Genomic DNA, 13425 nt, shown 5'->3' on the forward strand with positions numbered 1-13425 from the left:
TTGGAGGAGGCATTCACTCCTTCGGAGGTCGAGTACTAGGAAAAACATATCTAACATGAACTTAGTGTAACTATGTGTACTCGAATAAAGGCTATTTTTATTTTGTATTTATATTTAAATAAATTATTAAGTCTTTCGGGTTTTGCATCAATTCTCTTCTTGAGTTACGAAATGTTAGCCAAGATGATCCACCTTGACCCACCACGGCGTATACAGCTTCGGAATTCTGGGAGCGTTCCCGTATATAGAACCAAAGTATCCATAGTCAACCCCCCACTGGGGATATGCGTATTCATAATACTGATGGGAATTCAGTTCCGCTACTTGTTTAATAATGTGCACATAGTATCTCAAATCGGTGAACACAAGGATCCTATCCTCATTGACGCGTATCTCGAAGCAACCAACCCCAAGAAGATGCGACCCTAGCAATAGTGGACCACCGTTCTGTACCCCAGAAAACCTCATTACATTCTTGAAGCATATAAACTTTCCCCAGAATTTCGGTAGGTATTTAGAACAATCGACAATGTGCTCCTCTTTTGGCAACGCGAAGAAGATTTTGTAGTTCTCCCGAACGTGCTCCATATATTCATAGCCCGAGCCGGCGAAGAGGAGTTTGTCCTCTTCTTCTACCTGTGTGTTGATGATTGTCCAATGCGGCTGGATTAGAAACGTTTGATAAGGATACTGTGAAGTTTGCGACGGTTTCCAGTAGACGAACATACGATCCAGGCTGAATATAATAGCGATGTCGTGTCTGGGTGTATGCTCTCCTTTGGGACCGTGCTGGTGTTCGGGATTCGCGCTGGGTGCGAAGATACGCCAGACACGCCAGACGCGGTAACGGTATGGTGTGTTGTAATAGCCAAGTCTGCCCAAAGCCCAGATGCGAAGGTCCATCTGTCTGTGGAGGTAGGGGATGAGGAAGTTGGCGGATGTCAGCAAAATACGTTGGTTTAATATTGCAGCTGTGGACAGAGGAGTTGCGTCTGAAATGAAAACACATATTTATAAGTATTATAGTGCTAAATTTGCCGTGATCTTCGGCTGTCGTAAATTACAATTAAAAAACGAGAGGCCCTAGAACCTTTTAGGTCTGGGCTGCAGATTTATACATCTGTTTCGTGATCGTTTGTTTTGTGAGGCAAGTAGGTGATCAGTCTAGTCCATTGGTGCACAGCTAAGGTTCGATCTTAGTAATGAGAGTCGCACGCTGAGCCAAGTCAACACTGCTCTCAAAAAATAGATTATATATATCTTAGAGATCAGAATGTATTGAGTCTTTGGCTATATATGTTTTGGTTGTATATAACTTAAGTCAACTGTAGGCAACGAGATAAATATTTAGTGGGCTAGTCAATATCTCCTTTTGAGTAATGTCCAGTCACTTCAAAGCTACATATTTAGATGTGTTTTGTTATTTTTATTGCAGCAGGCAATTTTCCTCTTACAATATGGAGAAATATAAACCTATAGAAATTCCAGCGACGACGCTCAAACGAAATCTATTATATTCATCGTTCCAGTCAATATTTCCTTTTGAGAACGCCATATACGTTGACTCCGCTTTCTGCCAACGGAAGAAGCTGGTGCGACCCAACTTGTCAAGACGTAAGGGGTATGGTGTGCTGGTCCCAACGTCCCAGAACGCTTCACTCATACGCACACCTAGCGAGAGGATTAATCTAAAAATATAGAATGATATTGTCGTTTACCAAATTGTTAATATAATGGGAAAGTACATAACACATCAGTGACGCTACAACCGTTTTAGGTGTGGGCCCCAGCGTTCTGTATCTGTTTCATGATTTGTCAATCTAATAGTGATCAGCCATCTGTGACTCAAATACCGCTAAATCTAAAGTTTCCTTACAGAACGAGCTAGTCTAGAATGTGGACATACATAGACATTTCTGCACAACCTGGTTTTGAACCCAAAGTCAAAGTCAAAAATCATTTATTCATGTAGGTAACACAATGTACACTTATAAATGTCAATAAAAAAGAAATATACATTAAATGCTTCCAATTTCACATTTACTGCCAGTTCTCAAATCAAGAGCGTAGAATGGTAGAGAAGAACTGGTAATAAATTCTCCGCCACTCTTTTTAATCGCCAAGTTTTTTTTTATATTACACAACGTATGTAAGGAGCTGCAACCATAAATAACACCATGTTCCACATGACAGCAGGCATGGTGAAATAGAAGCACGCACTTACATTCTCGTGGGAACAACATGCAAATACAAAAACACACAAAACCTAAGATACAAATGAGAGTCGCATGCTAAAGCCTTGCGTAACGTTCTGTTATTATTATTAATTATTATCAAATATACAGTATTTACAATTATCTTAACCTACATAGTAATTAGTTAGTTTGGTCCCTGTGGCAGTGTTCCTTTAACGCTGGAAGCATTTCCTCGCTGTATTGCCATACATATTCGTTGGGCGAGGAAAGCACCAGCTCTGGGGACACCGGTGCTATGTACCAGGCGCAAACTTAAATCATTAATTAGCGTCTTTGCACTTGAACCCCACGGCCCAAGAGTCTCTACTCAAAAGGGTACAACATGGAAGTTGTAAGAAAAACTCTTATATTTGTGCTGTTTATTATTATTATTACATTCATGTCCAGGATATTTTATCTCGAAATGATGAAAAAACATGTGTCCACACGTAAGAAGTGAAACTTCTTTATGACCTTATTTTTCGAAAAACGATCTACTATATACAATTTTACAGAAATTGATAAATAAAGTTAAATTAGATAAAGTTTAACAAAAGGCTTTTATTATCATAGACATGAATAAAAATAATACAATTATTTCATTTTACTATATTACTACTAATATTATTACAGAATTTCATGAATTGTAATGGAATTATTACTATCATTGTTATCGTTATTATATATTTTTGTTATTGGCTTCGAGTATATTCGAATCGAACGTGGTACGGACAACTAAAAGATGGGTCGTAACGGAATAATGTTAAACGTAACCGTAAAATGTGACGGTAAATTTTTTCCAACCTAAAGAAGTTTCACTTCAAAAATTCGCTTCGCATATATATTATATATTTCGTAAAGTCGATTAATAAGTAACAAAATACTTACAAAAACATATTCACTACCTTTCCAACTACTAAATGGCAACTCACTGAAGAATTTCTTTTTATATAAAATGTCAATCTTCATTGTTTAAACTTATGTTTATTATACAATACATTGTTTACTCTTCCGTGTTAGTTTATAATAATAAAAACTTTATTCATGACAAATACGTTGTGACAAACATCATCTCTCGCTAGCCGCCGCCTACGGACACACACTGCCAGAAAGCCCGCAAAACTGTAAGTCGAATTAACGGTTCCACATAGAAAAGCGTGGCTCAAAATCTGCCTTAAGAAACGCTCAGTTGTGGAACGACAGACGCCGAGATGATACGGATGGTATTTTGTGCCTGCGTCTGATGATGAAACTCAGCTGCAGGTATTAAAATAAAATATGTTTATTATGGAACATAATAAGATACAGGTATCACTTATTCGTCATAAGGGTGTAGGCCGAAAAAGCCGACGTAAAAAGTTCTCGGTACTCTTTTAAAACAGCAAATCATGAAACAACACTTATTGAAAAACAAATATCACAAATTAATTAGAAGTAGCCTGTCCAGCACTGTCCAGGTCCTTTAACCAACTAGACAATTTTTTAATACATTTCTTAAATTTATTGAAAGGCAGAGATAAAAGAGCCTCTGGGATATTATTAAAGAAGAGTATCCCTTTTCCCAAAAAAAGAATTACAGCCTGCGTTTGTTCCGAGTATTAACAAACTCAAACTCAAAATATCTTTATTCAAGTACACTTATGAACGTCAAAAAGAAGTGAAATTAATTGTAAATTTACATTCGCAAGTCAAGGGCGTAGAGCGGGCAAGAAGAACTGGCAAGAAACTCTCCGCCAATCTTTTTAATCGGCAAGTTTTGTGTCATAGAAATAGTTTGAACTGACGAATTTGACGAACACTTAAATGATTAAGGATTATTAAAGTATTCGTCAAATTTATAAAAAGCTAATTGATTAATTAACGTTTTACGAGGGTTGTGCAGATCAGTGATAATTCTTTAATTTGCAAAAACGAATACAATTTCGATACAAAGTTTATCATAGTGCAACATATGAGAATTACTATCTAGAATCGTTTCTGGGATGTATTATTATAAACCCAAAGTCAAAAGTTTCTCATTCATATAGTAGTATGTAGTCATTTATTCATATAGCTAAACAAGAAATTAATTGTAAATTTACATTCGCAAGTCAAGGGCGTAGAGCGGGTAAGAAGAACTGGCAAGAAACTCTCCGCCACTCTTTTTAATCGCAAAGTATTGAGTCATACAAATTGTTTGAACTGGAGCAATTCAATCCCAAGGATTAGGATCATTTAAGTATACGTCAAATTTATAAAAAGCTTTATTGATTAATTGAATTTATCTAATGATCATTGTGCTTATGTTCTAATCTAGTATAGTTATCACTATTTTTGTATACATACATAATATTTTTATAAATATATTGCGAGGGAAAGGTATATTTATTTCCTTGAATATATCTTTCAGAGATTCCCTAAATTTTATATTATAGATTGCACGAATGCTTCTGCTTAGATTGCTCTTCTGCAGGATGAAATAGATTACTCCGAACAAATCCACTGAACACTCTCCATGGTGAATTCAGTAGATGTTGTCGTGGGTAACTAGATCAGTGGTAAATCTCTTTAATCGGCAGCTCATGTCTGACGTGGTCAGCAAGGAAGCATCGGGAGTGGACTATCTGGTTCCACCAGTTTCTGTCCAGCGCCTCTCTTATGTACAGTTTCGAGGATGAGTCTTTCACTTGATCTGGTTGGTGAATTCAGTTGTATATGGTATGTTTAAAACAGATATTTTGAGCAAAGTACTTTTAATTTTACAACTAATTAAACACACCTAATCAAAAACAGATATTGAGCGTGAATGATGTGAGTATGTGAATGGGTGTGTGTGAATGTATTTGAGAATGGTTATAAGCCTGCGCTGTGTTATGCCAAGACCTACGAAGGCCTCTGTAGATTCAAAATCCAATTCGGCTAGTGTATTTATGTTATTATATATAACTAATTAACCCACATAGGGTTATGTTTGACTATATCAGAATTTATTGGGAGATTTTGTTTTAAAGGAAGAGGCCCTAAAATGCAAAGAAGCGTTGGCCAAACACAGTCCTACGTTTTGGCGTATATACAAAACGTCTGTTAGATGTGTTCGGATTTTTTAGTCCATGGAATGTGTGTGACTAGCTTTACATCTTTATTTTTAATATAGATAGTTTTCAAAAGATACTGAAATGTTGTTTCAAAAGACTATGTTATATATTTCGCTTATGTTGACTATGACACTAATTAAGATGAGGATATGTTTCACCTTACCAGTCTTAAAAAGTCTTTATTTATATATTTTCAGTTTTTTATATATTTTAATGTAATGGACGTATATGTTCTGTTTCGTATATTAGGTCCTTACATATGAAATTGGCGTATTTCGTACTGGCCACTTTAATCACGAAGTTCTCCTCTTTGGAAAGGAATTCCAAATTCAAATTTGTACAGCTATTTCGCTGTAGCTCATGTATTTGTGCTTCGATGACCATCATTCATTTGTTTTTTTCTGTTTGCGTCACTCATTTTACAAAATGGAAAACTTAAAGTATCGCATTATTTACGAGTACGAGTTCCGCCGTGGCACTAGTGCTGCGGAAACGACTCGAAGGGTGAATGATGTGTATGGCGGTCATGTTGCAAAAGAAAACACAGTTCGTTTTTGGTTCCAACGTTTTCGTTCTGGAAATTTCGACCTGCAGAACAAGCCCCGTGGACGGCCCGAGACCCAAGTTGATAATGAAGTATTGAAGGCTATTGTGGAAGTGGATCCATCGCAAACCACGTCCGAGTTAGCTGCAGGCTGCGGTGTTAGTGATAAAACTGTTTTAATTCACTTGAAGCAAATTGGGAAGATTAAAAAGCTTGAAAGGTGGGTACCTCACGAATTGACTGAAGCAAACCGGCAAACGCGCGTCGACTGCTGCGTTACATTACTGAACCGACACAATAATGAAGGTATTTAAACCGAATCATTACCTGTGATGAAAAATGGATTCTTTACGATAATCGGAAGCGCTCAGCGCTGGTTGGATCCTGGCCAGCCAGCCAAATCCTGCCCCAAGCGAAAATTAACCCCAAAAAAGTTACTTGTAAGCGTTTGGTGGACTAGTGCCGGTATTGTTCATTGCAATTTTGTCAAATCTGCCCAGACTATTACGGCTGATGTCTATTGTCAGCAGTTGCAAACCATGATGGAAAAGCTAGCGGCTAAACAACCTAGGCTGGTCAATCGCTCCACGCCACTGCTACTTCACGACAACGCTAGACCACACACTGCACAACAGACGGCTACCAAATTAGAAGAGCTTCAATTGGAATGTCTAAGACATCCTCCGTACTCCCCGGACCTTGCTCCAACAGATTACCATTTTTTTCGAAATTTAGACAACTTCTTGCAAGGGAAAAAATTTAACTCTGATGGGGAGATGGACCGCCCAAATCGACTTCACAGATTGTATTGATTCCCGTGCGACTGTTTTTTTTTTAGTAAAGGGATCAATGAACTACCTATGAGATGGCAAAAGTGCATAGAAAACAATGGTTCATACTTTGATTAATTAAATATACTATATTTAAAAATATTCGACTTTTTGTTCCTCCTATACAAAACGCCAATTTCATATTTAAGGACCTAATATTTTGTTTATCAATCTGTTTTGGCTTTGTATTTGTCTATGTGTTTTTTTTTATAATTTGGATATGTGTTAGCTGTAAGATTGCTTATAAATAAATGAATAATAATAAAACCAGTTTAATCTATATAAATATATAAATGAATCCCCATTCCCCTTGGTCACGGCATCACGCCTGAACGGCTGGACCGATTTCGCTAATTCTTTCTTTGTTGTGTTTGTTATTGTCAGGAAAAGGTTCTTATGAAAGAAGAAATTAATAAAGAAAATTTAAGAATACTTAACCACCATATTAAGCAATCATGACTTTTGTTACGATGTAAGAAAAATGATTCTCGTATAAAAGAAATGATTCGATCGTAGTTATTATATTGACAAAATACATAATTACAGTCGCCAATTATTTGTGGTTTGAAAATGCATGTTTTCGCCTGTTCCCATGTCGGAATGCCAACAAAACTATTTATATACGCGCCAGAAAAACAAATAAATAATGTTGTATATCATAAAGCATGTTTAGTTAATTATACAAATTCGAAATCAATATTCATATGTACTACTTTTGTAAAAAATATTCTATTAATTTGCGTGAAACTCTGATGTACTATAATGATATGACTCATAATGAAACTTCTATATATTCCTTTGCACATTTTGCACGCAATGTGTGGCAGAATATGCCAACTTTATATAGTACCACCATTTATGTACCAAAGATATAATTATTATCCCATAACAAGGCCCGTCCCCTCCAAGATATCAAAGTTATTACATGCAAATGAAATGTTGGAATGTAATAAATTCGAGTTTAGATGTTTTGTGTGGGTTGATATCAACAATAAAGTGTTTTTTTAATAATTTATTCAACATCTTATACACTACGGATTAGCCAAGGTGATCTATTCTCACCCACCACGGAGTGTAGATTTCGGGAATTCTGGGAGAGTTCCCATATATAGAACCAAAGTATCCATAATAAATCCCCCACTGGGGATACGCATATTCATAATACTGATGGGCCTTGAGTTCTGCCACTTGTCGTATAATATGGACGTAGTATCTCAAATCGGTGAACACAAGGATCCTATCCTCATTGACGCGTATCTCGAAGCAACCAACCCCAAGAAGATGCGACCCTAGCAATAGTGGACCACCGTTCTGTACCCCAGAGAACCTCATTACATTCTTGAAGCATATAAACTTTCCCCAAAACTTGGGTATATATTTCGAACAGTCAACAATATCTTCTTCATTGGGGAGGGCGAAGAATATTTTGTAGTTCTCCCGAACGTGTTCCATATACTCGTAGCCTGACCCAGCGAAGAGAAGTTTATCATTATCAGTTTTTGTGTTAATTATCGACCAGTGAGGATAGATCAGCCATGCCTGGTACGGATACTGTTCAGCGTTGGACGGCTTCCAGAACACGAACATCTGATCCCGGGTGAAGATAATCGCCACATCGTGTCGCGGGGTGTGTTCTCCCCTCGGCCCGTGCTGGTGTTCGGGATTCGCGCTTGCGCTGAATAAACGCCAGACCCGCCAAACTCGGTAACGATAGGGTGTGTTGTAATACCCAGTTTTCCCTAAAGCCCAGATACGAAGGTCTGTCTGCCTGTGTATGTGAGGCATCAGGAAATTGGCAGACGTCAGCAATATTCGATTGTTGAGTATTGCAGCAGTTGAGAGTGGGGTCATGTCTGAAAATAGAGCTTAATTTAATACCTAAATTTTCTATATACAGCATAGGGGGAGAAACTCGAGTAAGTAACCCCCAAAGGGCAGTCATCGCAGCTCATAGGCAACCATTTTAGTGGATAGGTGGAGTATATTCCTTTTTAAGCAATTGGAGGTCGTCCAGGGAAGTACCCAGAAGCAGCGTCCATAGTTGACAAAAGAAAGTAATAAAGCGGCTGGAAGACTTCCAAGTAGCTTTGGACATATGGTAGTTAGAAATTGGTTCCCTTGGTAGAAGAGAGGTGTTGAAAAAGAAGAGTCTTGTCGTTTCAACAGGGTGCATATGAGCAGGAAGCTCACCAAATGTTAAGTGATACCACCCATTGACACTCATATTGCCAGACTATATATTTGCGTGTTGTTCCCACGAGAATGTAAGTCCTATTTCACCATGCCTGTTGCTGATAGAGGATCTTTGACAATCTGAGACAAATCTTTGTTTTTAATTTATTGTATTATTATTAATTACTTAAGATATCATGTGGAACATGGTGTAATGGTTGCAGCTTACAAAAGTTTTGTAGAAAAAATATCTTGGCGATTAAAAAGAGTGGCGGAGAGTTTTTTGCCAGTTCTTCTCTTTGTTCTACGTCGGAGATTAGAGAACTGGCAGTAAATGTAAAATTTGAATTTGTGTATTTCTTTTTTGACGTTCATAAGTGTACATTGTGTTACCTATATGAATAAATGATTTCGACTTTAGCAGAAGGCTCTCCAGTGCGGCCTATAAAGGATTGGTACGCTCTTTTCTTGAAGGAAGGAAACACATCAGTGGGCAGCTGGTACTTGGCCATGCCTTAAAACTGCTCAGTCGGCGTCAACTTTGGACGCCGTAATAAGAGTAGAATTTTGTATTCTGTCTCGAAGTCCGATGATAAAACTCAGCTGCAGGTAATCAAAACCAAGAACTTCTAACAGTTCCAACGTTTCAAACAATCCTAACACAGTTAATTCTTATACTTACAATAATTGTTCAGGAATCGATTGTCCCTTTATTCACGCCCGTACGAAATCATCAAACCAATTCGACTTGGGGGCCCTTCAAGAAAAGAGCGTACCACATCTTAAAAGGCTATCAACCTTCTGGCATTGAAGATATCCATGCGCTATCACTTAACATCAGTAAGCCTTATGCCCGTAGACCCTATAGCTGCTTGGCGAACACCATATAATAAAAGTTTCAAGGCTAGACAGTAAGAAGGAAAAAGAATCATCTTAAGGTCTTAAATACTTATATTGAAATTAGCACAGAAGGAACAAAGTTAAAAGCGAAATGAATGAAGGGAGGAATTATAAGATGCAAGGAGTAAATCGTATTCGCGCGCACAGCTTCTACGTTTGATAGTTAATTTCGCAATTTGTCCAGAGTCCGCTGCAGCGCTACAGTCGCGCTGCAGTGGTGAGAAAATCCCCGACCATGCCCTCACCAAGTGGATGGGGGCATAGAACATAGCGTGATTCTTTTGCGGCGGTCACGTTGGGATTGTTGGGAAATGAAAGGCATTACGCAAAGTAAATAGAAAATGGATTGACAGGTTCAAGTTTTATTCGGGTTTTGGTTAAACGAATATATACAATTAGTAAGGATAACGATACGAATACGATGTGTTCGTACTTCAATTTTGTTCCAAAATCAGGAACGTGATATATAATAGTTATAATAGTTATATAGTTATAATAGTTATATAACAAATACATCGTATTGGGGGGATTTTTAGGGGAAATTTAAAGAACACCCCAAATACAGTTTCCTTTCCTCCTATTCTTGCCCTAACTCTGTTGAGAAACCCCTAAATCTAGGGGGAACTCCCGTGATCTGGCAAAATTGGTCCGCTGCTCACGTTGCGACTGGCTGCAGGCTCCACATATCGCGCCCGTGTCCGAAATTACTGACGCTGGTTGAGTGGCATTAATATTCGCCACAACCCCGTTAAATGAAAAGAGAAATCCAAAGGACACCAGCAATAAGAACGTGTTTCTGACACTGTACAGAAAAAATACTATAGAAACTCTAGACTATCGGACGTCCATCGTAGTGTGAGTGCATTCAGTCTGAACAAAGGCCGTGGACAAGTCAGCAAGAGTCACCAATAGAACTTTAAAAGGGAAAAATAACAAAGCAGTCTTCTAATTACCAATAGAAATCCCAGCCACGACCCTCAGCCTAAACCTATTATATTCGTCATTCCAGTCCAGAATTGGTTTCGAGAACGCCATATACGTTGACTCCGCTTTCTGCCATCGGAAGAAGCTGGTGCGACCCAACTTGTCAAGACGTAAGGGGAATGGTGTGCTGGTCCCAACGTCCCAGAATGCATCAGCACCATTCTTATGCATCGATAGAACCAACAATAGTAATGGAGAACTTCGTTGTAGGGCGTCACTATAAAAAAAATCAGTAAAATATATAGTAGTACCTACTAAGACAAACGGGCAGGAGGCTCACCTGATGTTAAGTGATACCGCTGCCCATGGACACTCAATGCCGGAGTGCTCGCGAGTGCGTTGCCGGCCTTTTCTGAATTGGTACTAAAATAACAGGGGGCAAACGGGCAGGAGGCTCACCTGATGTTAAGTGATATCGCCCATGGACACTCTTAATGCCTTAAACCTTTTAATTTATATTAAAATTAATGTAATACTTACAATAACATTCTTGGGAAATGTTTTCGTAAATGTCGATGAGTGATAAATGTCTACTAAAAAGTATAACATCGCTACATATCGTTTTTATAATCAACAAAGAATACATTGTGTCTATATGTTTATTATACACATTCATTGATAGTTCTATGTTTTATTTACGCTACTGCGTCGTAGTAAATACATATAGTGTTTATTTATTCACTATTAATACATTATAAGACTAAACAAATGATATCCAACACTTAAATAATGAGGGAAAAATAAAAAAGGTAAAAATTTGGGTTGAGAAGGGTTTGGTATGGGATCCAAAAAAGCACAGAGTAGGCGGAAAATAATGAACGTTTCAAATATAAGTCTTTCCTCGTCCTCTGGGTTACAAGAGCACGGAGGCTTATTAAAGATTTAAGTTGGCACTCGGTAGATAGTACCGGTGACTCCAGAGCTGGTGCTTCCTTCGGAATAAGTATCGCAATACAGCGAGGAAATGTTGCCAGCGTTAAAGGTACAAAGCAGAAGGGGCTTTTTCAATTCGTTTTAATTTTATATTTATCAATTTTTAATTATTATTATGTAGGTTAATAATATTGTAAATACTGTATATTTACAACCAAAAGAAATACAAACGAAGAAAAGCTGACGCACTTTGTTTATCCGCATAAAGAATATTGTCTACCGCCTAATGACCGGACTGATACTCGATCGATCTAAAATTATTTCTAATCCACATTGCGATCGTAATTCTGCGTTTCAATGACAATCCCTGCTTTAAAATCCTTATTAAAAGCGATTGGTCGTCCCTCACGTGGTTTCGTTTTACGCGTTGCCTTTTTTGGCAGGAACTATAAAGCTACTTGAAGACGTGAGTAAATTTCGTGACCTTCAACTCAGACCGCCATTTTGTCACTTTCGACTCAAAATTTATTGGCGCGCATTTCAATTTCAATTGAATCAATTTGACAATTACTTATTAAATGTATATGTTTATTCTTCCGTTTTTTTGAGAAATTATTTAATATATATATGTCTGGCCATAAAAACTGTTACAATTGAAAATTAACAAAATATTAGATTTCAATTTAGAATCTGACATTTTTATATCATTGTTTATTTGGTATTCTAATATGGCGCCAATACATTATAGAATATATTGCGATATTAAAATGGAGTGTCATGATAAAGAGAACCAAATCGCATCCTATGGAGCAATTGCAATTTAAAACTCTCCATAGGCTTGGTATTAGTAAAATGCTTGTGTACCGAGCTATAAATAGATACAACGAGACCCAACGAGACCCAACGAGAGTTTGTGACGGAAAAAGATCTAGCCGTCCACGTAGTGTTCGTACGAAAAGGTGCTCAAAGCAGTAAGGGAAAGAATTCGAAGAAATCCTGCTGTAACCAAAAGATTTTCGGGAGATTAGGCTAACACCTACAACCATGTCGCGTCGTTTAAAAGATGACTTAGGACTTGTAGCCAATAAGAGACATACTCATGTCTTAACTGATATTTTTAAAATAATAGTGTGGTAAAACCGAAACAACTACTGAAGCGATACGCAAAGATTGGTCATAATTTTTTCTGTTTATCGACGAGTTTTTTTTACAAGTGACCAACATTTTAACAAACAATTTGACCGTATATAAGCTCAAAGCTTTAAAGAGCTTTCCGGAAGCATATAGCCGCCGTTCGCAAAAAGGCCTATTTTGTCCTCTTTCGCCTCCATTTCCTCCTAAATAAAAGGAGTCACATGTCTCTCAGACACAAGGTCACCCTGAACAAGGCCTGCATCCGTCCGTGCTTGACATACGCTAGCGTAGTCTTTGCGCATTGTGCCCCCTCCCATATCCACCGCCTACAGGTGCTTCAGTCGCGATTCATGAGAATCTCGACCGGTGCGCCCTTCTATGTGAGAAACGTCGACCTCCACCACGACCTGGAGCTCCCTACAGTGAGCTTCCGTCCTGCCCTTCAGGCGATTGACCACCCCGCGACGGCCCAAGCCGAGGTTCGAGTCTCACAGGAGGACTCCCTTGCGCTAGCCGCGGGATAAAACGCCATTCTGGCCGAGCTACGCTCGCCAAAACAGCCCGAGCTGAGCTGTAAAGGCCCTTAAGGCCAACAGCGAGATTCCATTCTCAAAAAAAAAATACTTTTATGAAAAAGGTATCAAAACGACGCCACAAGTTAGAGAAAGTAGCCCCTTAAA

Source organism: Pieris brassicae, chromosome 14 (assembly GCF_905147105.1).
Source record: "Pieris brassicae chromosome 14, ilPieBrab1.1, whole genome shotgun sequence".
NCBI lineage: Eukaryota > Metazoa > Arthropoda > Insecta > Lepidoptera > Pieridae > Pieris > Pieris brassicae.